Raw genomic sequence first — 7,723 nt, 5'->3', positions numbered from 1 at the left:
ATGATTAAAGGGTCTGAAAACATGCCTTAGCGTGCTAAACTATATAGCTTAAGTCTCACAGAGAGAGGAGCAAAGTGTGACTTGAGTACAGTCTATAAGTATCTACAGGGGGAACAAATATTTAATAATGGGCGCTTCAGTCTAGCAGACAAAGGTATAACACGAGCCCCTGGTTGGAAGGTGAAGCTAGACAAAGCCTGACTGGAACTAAGGCATACATTTTTAGTCGGGAGAGTCATAAATCATAATTTTTTTAATTGACAGGCTGTTTTTCTAAAATCTATGCTCTAGGAATTATTTGGGGGAAGTCCTATGGCCTGTGTTCTACAGGAGGTCACAATAGATGAGCACAATGGTCCCTTCTAGCCTTGGAATATATGACTGAGGGGCCAATAATCCCCAACACCACCCCTCCCCACTGGACCCAACCCCAGAGAAAAGGGCCCCACCATAGGAACCCCATGACACAGGGTCCAGTGACCCCTCCTGCCAACCCAGTCTACCTACCATACAGGGAAACTCTTCCCAGGACTATCATCACATCCCCCATGGGTCCCTAGTTGCTTCACATTGACACAGGATCTGGCATTTACCTAGCATGGGGACCACTGACTCAGGTTTGCAAACTTGGCCTCACTTGCAATATGGGGGGTCAGGGCATCCACCCCAGTGACCTCCCATCCCAGAACTCAGGCATCCACTTTTTTCTCTTCTTTGTTTGGCTGATGTAAATGTAGAACTATAACTTTACATTTAGATGGTTAAGCTAGATAATTGTGTCCACAGTAGTAGAGTGTATAATCTACTGAGTGTGTTCATCCTATTTGTATGAATGTACTATTCTTGTATCTGAAATTAGGAATATGAAATATAAGTCTGAGGTCCTATTATAATTATGCAAACTGTGGGCCATTAATAGTGGTTTGGAATCTTGATGGCTACCAATAACCGGGACAATTGGTTGTAGATGGTTCTGTTTACTTGTAAGACTTCGTGTATACATGTGTGCCAGCGAGTGGGTAATGAAGTCTCACAAGACTTGTGATCATAGCACCTGAACTGGAATCCATCTTTAACCTGGTGCTTTTCCATTTAGAAGGAGGCGTGGGAACCCAGAGACAGACAAAGGATTCCCACCTTGTGCCAAAGCTATTAAAGGGGTGGAACTGAACAAAGTGGGTCCCAATCATGTTGAATCCCCTGCTTTTCACCTAAGATGCCTGCTGGAACTAACAAGGTCTGTACCAGGGGAAAGGATTAGTCCCAGACTAAGAGGGAGTCTAGTCTGTGAAAGAAACTTATTGGAACATCTCTGAGGGTGAGATTTATCTGTATTCAGTTTCTTAATGTATTAGGCTTAGACTTGTTTGGTTTTTTTTATTTTACTTGGTGACTTACTTTGTTCTGTCTGTTATTATTTTGAACCACTTAAATCCTACTTTTTATTCTTAATAAAATCACTTTTGTTTATTATTGAACCTAGAGTAAGTAATTAATACCTGGGGGAGCAAACAGCTGTGCATATCTCTCTATCAGTGTTATTGAGGGTGGACAATTTATGAGTTTATCCTGTATAAGCATTATACAGAGTAAAATATATTTATTTGGGGTTTGAATCCCAGTGGGAGCTAGGTGCTGGAGACAGGAGTACCTGCTGAGTGGTTTTCAGTTAAAGCCTGCAGCTTTTGGGACATGGTTCAGACCTGGGTCTATGTTGCAGCAGGCTTGCGTATCTGGCTCAACAAGACAGGGTTCTGGAGTCCCAAGCTGACAGGGAAAACGGACTCAGAGGTAGTTTCAGCACATCAGGTGGCAGTCCCATCGGGGTCTCTGTGACCAAACCCGTGCATGTTCTGTTCTGCCATGGTTTGTGCAGATGCAGTTAGGGTTGCCCATGAGCTCCATGGGAGATTGAAGCCAAGGATCTTCTACATTAGGTCTTTCACAGGGTATTTATTTTGACTTCTTGTGAACTCCATTTGGCTTTCCAAGCTTCATCAGGGTTGAAGTTGCATTGTAGTAGGTTAAATGCCTGAATCCAAAAGGGTGTATGTGACTAAGTGGTGGTGAGGGATGTTGTTAAAGTCATGGTGGATGGAAAGATGTTCATTTTCCACAATACTCTGGAATCCCCGAAGGCGTAGTGTTTTGCGGCAGGGGATCCACACTATGACAGCAGGTGTTTTGGTCCTACGCAGTAAGATTTTGTGCTTTCTTCATTTCTCATGTTCTACAATCCATCTCCACTAAGGAGTTACTAAGTAAAAGTGGATCAGATAAAAGTTTTTTTTCAGGCAGTTACCACCCCACAGTCCTAAAATAAACTCTATCCCATATTTTTCATAACTGTCCTTAACTTACCCTACCAGTGACTAAACTGATACAGGGTGGGGTGGAGCATCCTAGCTCAAGCAAACCACATGATAGAGCATTCCTTGTCCTTCAAACCCAAACTGAAATGGGGCAGAATCAAATGCTTCACCTCCAGGGGCCAAACAGGGGAGAATCCTGTATCTTGACTCAACTGACTCAGTGAGATCATTTCGGTCATGGATTCCTAAGAGCAATGAAGTCCCTGAAGATTTCTGCCATGATAAGCCAAGTAGGGAAAAGGGACACATTGTCTGGTGGAAAGAGGATAAATGACACCAAAATGAAGAAATCTGGGGGAGAGGAAGAGAGTAAATTTAGATTTAAATTGGCCAGGTGCTGCTGCAAGTTGTCTACTTGGCTCCAGTTGTAGTTTGAACTATAACAGCCAAAAAGCTGGGATTTTCCAGTCTACTAGATACATTTAAACAGACGGCAGAGAATGGGCTGGTTGCTCTTTTCAGATTTACCCTGATTTTCTGTCCATTTTCTTCTCTTGCTTTGTTACGGAGACATTTAACATTTATGTAATTTTCTGCTGAAATTCCCCCATGACACTTACTAATCCTTTTATAAATCGCTTGGAACAAAGCTGCTGAGATACTGTACTTTTTGTTCTGGAAGCTTAGTATGCTTTTCTCAGAAACATTCAACCTTTTGAAAAGGTATAAACAAATTCTGCTTTTCATACATTTTACTCCATTTACCTTTTTTAATTGTAAATAAAATAATTATATTGAATATAGGGAACAGCTGTCATCCAGATGTTTTTTTTACTTTGGTATTAAATTCCTTAAATTTTGCATTGTACCCCACATTTTCATTGTACAATATACTGCAGATGCTTTCAGTTTCAGAGCCAACAATCCATTAAGATGAGTGGGGTTGGCTGACCACTTTCAGAACTGGCTCAGGCAGTCTCAGCATCAGTTCACATTCAATGCATGTTTTTCAGCTTTTCTTCACAGCCAAATTTATTTTTTATAATGAAAGTGGAGATTCTCAATCATAAGTGTGGTAAGGGAGCAAATTCTAAGTCTGCTAGATCAAATTCTAAAGCCACTGAATCATGGAATACACAGAACTTCACATTTAAGGAACAATTTTGCATCAACAGCAGGATAAGTTAGATGACAGAATAGGTCTCTTCTCTCTCTAATGTTTATTAGCCAATCTGTCCAGGTAGATTGGTGAGCACATCTACCACTTGTGAAGATTGTAAAATCATTCCGTAATGTTACATAGCCACCTCAACTTTTGGAGTGAATATTTATGGGCTCATTCTCTTCTCTGTCACATTTTCATTAATTTATAAGTCAAATTTGGTTCTGAATATCTTCCATTAGAAGTAGTACACAACAAAGCAATTTACAACAGTGTCTTTCTATAAGCCCTTAGAGCAGTGAGTAATCAGGCAAATATGGCCATCCTTTTGTGCTTAGCAACAAGGTAGCTCAAATAATGTCAACAAAAACATTCGTAAGAACTGTCCACTGTAGTAAGTGTGCATAGGATTGGACCCCTGGGAGGACTTGTCTCACTGAGCTAAGTTGTGTTTTAAGAGGCAAAGGAAACATCATAACAACCCCTTTCCCAAAGGACAATACTGCATCACCATTTTGTTAAGCCATAGTTCTGGCATAAGAATTAAACACAAACTTTTGTGCCAGAGGTAAAAGTGCTCTGACTGAAAGCAGACACTTGACATAAAACACTGCTGTGTTAAAATATATACTGGTCAGTCAGTTTGTGCCATATGGCCGGAGCCTGCAGCACTATGTTATCATCAGAGAGGGAAAGTACTGTGGACTCCAAAATAAGAAAACTCCCTGCAATAAGTCCAAATGAGCTTGTGCACCTGCTGGAAACATACCATCTTGGGAGGTCTGCAACCAGCAGATGTTTGCAGTGACACTAGACAGCCTCTTCAAAACAGGCTATTTATTAGACAACAGGAATACCACCATCTTTAGGTACATTGGGTTAAAAAGGTGAAGTGAAGCCTAAACACAGCTCTAACTTGTCATCCTGTCCTTGCTTAGCTCATCAGCTCTCTGCCCCGGCCTGGAAGGCAGCTGGCATGCTTACAGCAAGCCTCGCTCTGTGCCTCTCAATTAGCACTAGGCAGCCCCTCTCAACCCTTTTTTTCTAGGCCTTCAGACCCACCATAGTTTATTGCTGCCTTTGATCTCTTTCTTCCCGTCACAGCTGTATAAATGACTAGCTTTGAGGGGATGCTCCTCACCATTTCATTGTTTTATTTTTCCTGTTTGGTTTCTTTAACAATCCCTTTTGATCTAGCTTCATAGCAAGTAACCCACCATAGACACGGAGAGGCATGTAGCATCGTCATACAAATATCATCAGTATTACCTAGTTCATCACAGCAGGTCAGAATACTAAACAGCTTGTTGTGTTTTAATCCCCTGCTAAAATGATTTTCAAATCTTGACCAAGGCAAATCAGGAGCAATAGTAACTGCAAACAACTTTGCTGCAAGTTTCTCCCATAGTCCTCTGGGGTAAGAAAACTTCTCTGGCATCACAGCACAAGCAAGGTTAGAGTTTAGGCACTATTTGAAAACCTGTTATTGGAGACACACCCAAAATGTGCATTAAAGGAAGGGACAGAAAAAAGATGTCCTGAAGAATTATTTTTTTCCTACTATCCACTCTAACCAATCCACCTTAACAATTCATGCTCTTACACTTGCTGTTAGTCATTGCTTTTTGGTATTTCCAATAACTTTCCAAAAAATATTACAAAAGCTCAATGCTTTGCCATTGATTTTATGCTATGTTACGCTTTGGACCCGGAAAAAATGGAAACTGAAATAGAACATTTTCAATGAGCCCTTGCCACAGGGTGGGATGGCCTTTTCATACGCTCAAACATTCCAACCCCAGAAGGAATCACTGTGATGATCTAGTCTGACCTCCTGTATAGCACAGGCCATAGAACTTCCCCACAATAATCTCTAGATCAGATATTTTAGAAAAACATCCAGTCTTGATTTAAAATGGTCAGACACACTGGTAAATTGTTCTAGGGGTTAATTGCTCTTTCCCCTCCTCCCTTTAAAATGTGTGCCTTATTTCCACTCTGAATTTGTCTGGTTTCAGTTTTCAGCACTTGGATCTTGCAGGACCTTTCTCTGCTAGATTGAAAAGCCATTATTAAATACACCTCTACCCCGATGTAATGCTGTCCTCGAGAGCCAAAAAAATCGTTCTGCATTATAGGTGAAACCGTGTTATATCAAACTTGCTTTGATCCGCTGGAGCGTGCAGCCCTGCCCCCCCGGAGCGCTGCTTTACCGCGTTGTATCCGAATTTGTGTTATATCGGGTCACGGTATATCAGGGTAGAGGTGTATTTGTTCCTCATGTAGTACCTACAGACTGGGCTTTAGTCCCCACCTGTAACTGATTAGCTGCCTCCCAGATTAGTGCAATAAAAGGCCAACAAGCAGCTCACATACGGATAAGAGCTGCAAAGAGGCTTCTGCAGGAGGTTCTGGGTTAGGAAAAAGGAGCTGGAGGGAAGAGGACTTGCCACAGCAGCTAGGTGAAAGAGCTGGCTGGGAACAGACAGCAGCAGAAGCCCTCTGAGGTAGTGGTCTTAGGAAGAACCAGGCAGCAGGACCTGGTTTTCCTATTTTGATGGATGCTGAACTGTGTGTGTGTTTGAACAATAAATGCAGCCCTGAGAAAAGGGACTGAAATACTGATATGGGTGGGAGCTGCTTTGACACTCTGGCCTGTGAGCTGACATATCAGCTTAACCAAGAGAAACCAGGGCAGAGGCAAGCTCAGATGCTGGGTTTGGGGAGAACCGGTTACAGCCCTTCACTAGTGTGGCAGAAATAGGCACCATTAGAGCTGGTAAACAATGTACCGGTATGTCTAATCATGACTCACCCATGTCAAGCAGGAACCTACATTCTTAAGTGTTCTACCGGAAGGGTGACTTGTTTTTCCCTTTGTCTCCAGGTAAATGGGCAGTTTAAAATGCGCAAATATTAAATAAAATCCAAATTTTGCTTCACAATGTATAAACTTTGCTAGGTGACAATGGGGGAAGTTTTGCTCTCATTTACACCACAGTGAATCAATAGTGAAAGAGTTTAGCCTCTAACTACATTCTAAAACACTTTAAATCAGCGTTTCTCACATGTGGCCACCAGTGGATTTTTTTGCATCCACGAGTCTCCAAAGCATGGGCAGAGATGGGGGGGGTGAGTCCCTCCCTGCAGTGCCCAGCTGTTGCTCCTGAATAGCTGTTACCAAAGGCAGTGAGATGCGCTGCCTTGGTGTTTGTGCTGGTGCTGCCAGCAAGGATTGGTGCCTTGCAGTGCTCAGCCTCCTCGGAGGTTCCAGGCAGCACCTCTGGAGACGGGTGGGGCTGGAGGCAGCTTGTCAGTGGAAGCAGGTGCAGTGTTTGGTTGTCAGGACATTCCCCTATGGCACCTCCCTCACTCCTGCCCAGCCGGGGCACAGGGAGCTGGGGACTCCGTAGGCAGCTGGTGAGTTCCCAACCCACCTTCCCCAGGGCGGGCTCTCGCTGAAGGTCCATGAGTAGAAGGGACAGAGTTGGGTCGGCGCTTTCCCACCTGGGGCCACACTTGCTGCTTACAGATGATGTAGCTACTGCAGCAGCTCAACAGCTCTGGGCTGCTGCAGGGCTTGGCAGCTCCCTGACAGGGTCAGAGGCCCCCGCACCATAACACACTCTGAGCACAAGAATAGGAGCAAAGTCCATGTGCGCTGAATGGGGAGCTCTACTTCTTACCATCTTCATACTACATAAACAAATTACAATGATTTGGAGATGTATGTGTCTGTATGGAATTGTTTTTCCATAAAGTTAAGTATTTTAGGAACAACTGTCAACAGCCACCGGCAAAAGTTGGTGGTTGCACTTTGAGGCCACCAAAAAATTTATCATGAGAAACTCTGCTTTAGATTCAGTTTACAAACAGAAAACACCAAGTAACCATTTAGTGTCCAATTTTTCTCCTCCCCTCTCCTCCCCACACACTGCTAATACAAAAACTCTTCAGAAAATTAAAAATAATGGTGGAAAAGAACAGGAATGGATGATTCATATGGGGGATTAAGTTTTCAGCCTCTCTTACAACTGCCTCTGTACAATCACATTTGTACAAGGAAAATCAGAGGCCAGGGGAGATGTGGCTTCAAGTTCATGCAGACATTTAAATGATTTACACATCTGTAAAATGGGGATAATGATGTACAACTCCTTTGCAAAGTGCTTTGAGAGCTACTGATAAAAAGTGCTCTAAGAGCTATTAGAAATTTAACTTTATCTCAGTTGTAATGCACAACACGGCC

Source organism: Mauremys reevesii, linkage group 10 (assembly GCF_016161935.1).
Source record: "Mauremys reevesii isolate NIE-2019 linkage group 10, ASM1616193v1, whole genome shotgun sequence".
Classification (NCBI taxonomy): domain Eukaryota; kingdom Metazoa; phylum Chordata; order Testudines; family Geoemydidae; genus Mauremys; species Mauremys reevesii.
This window is presented reverse-complemented; position numbering follows the sequence as displayed.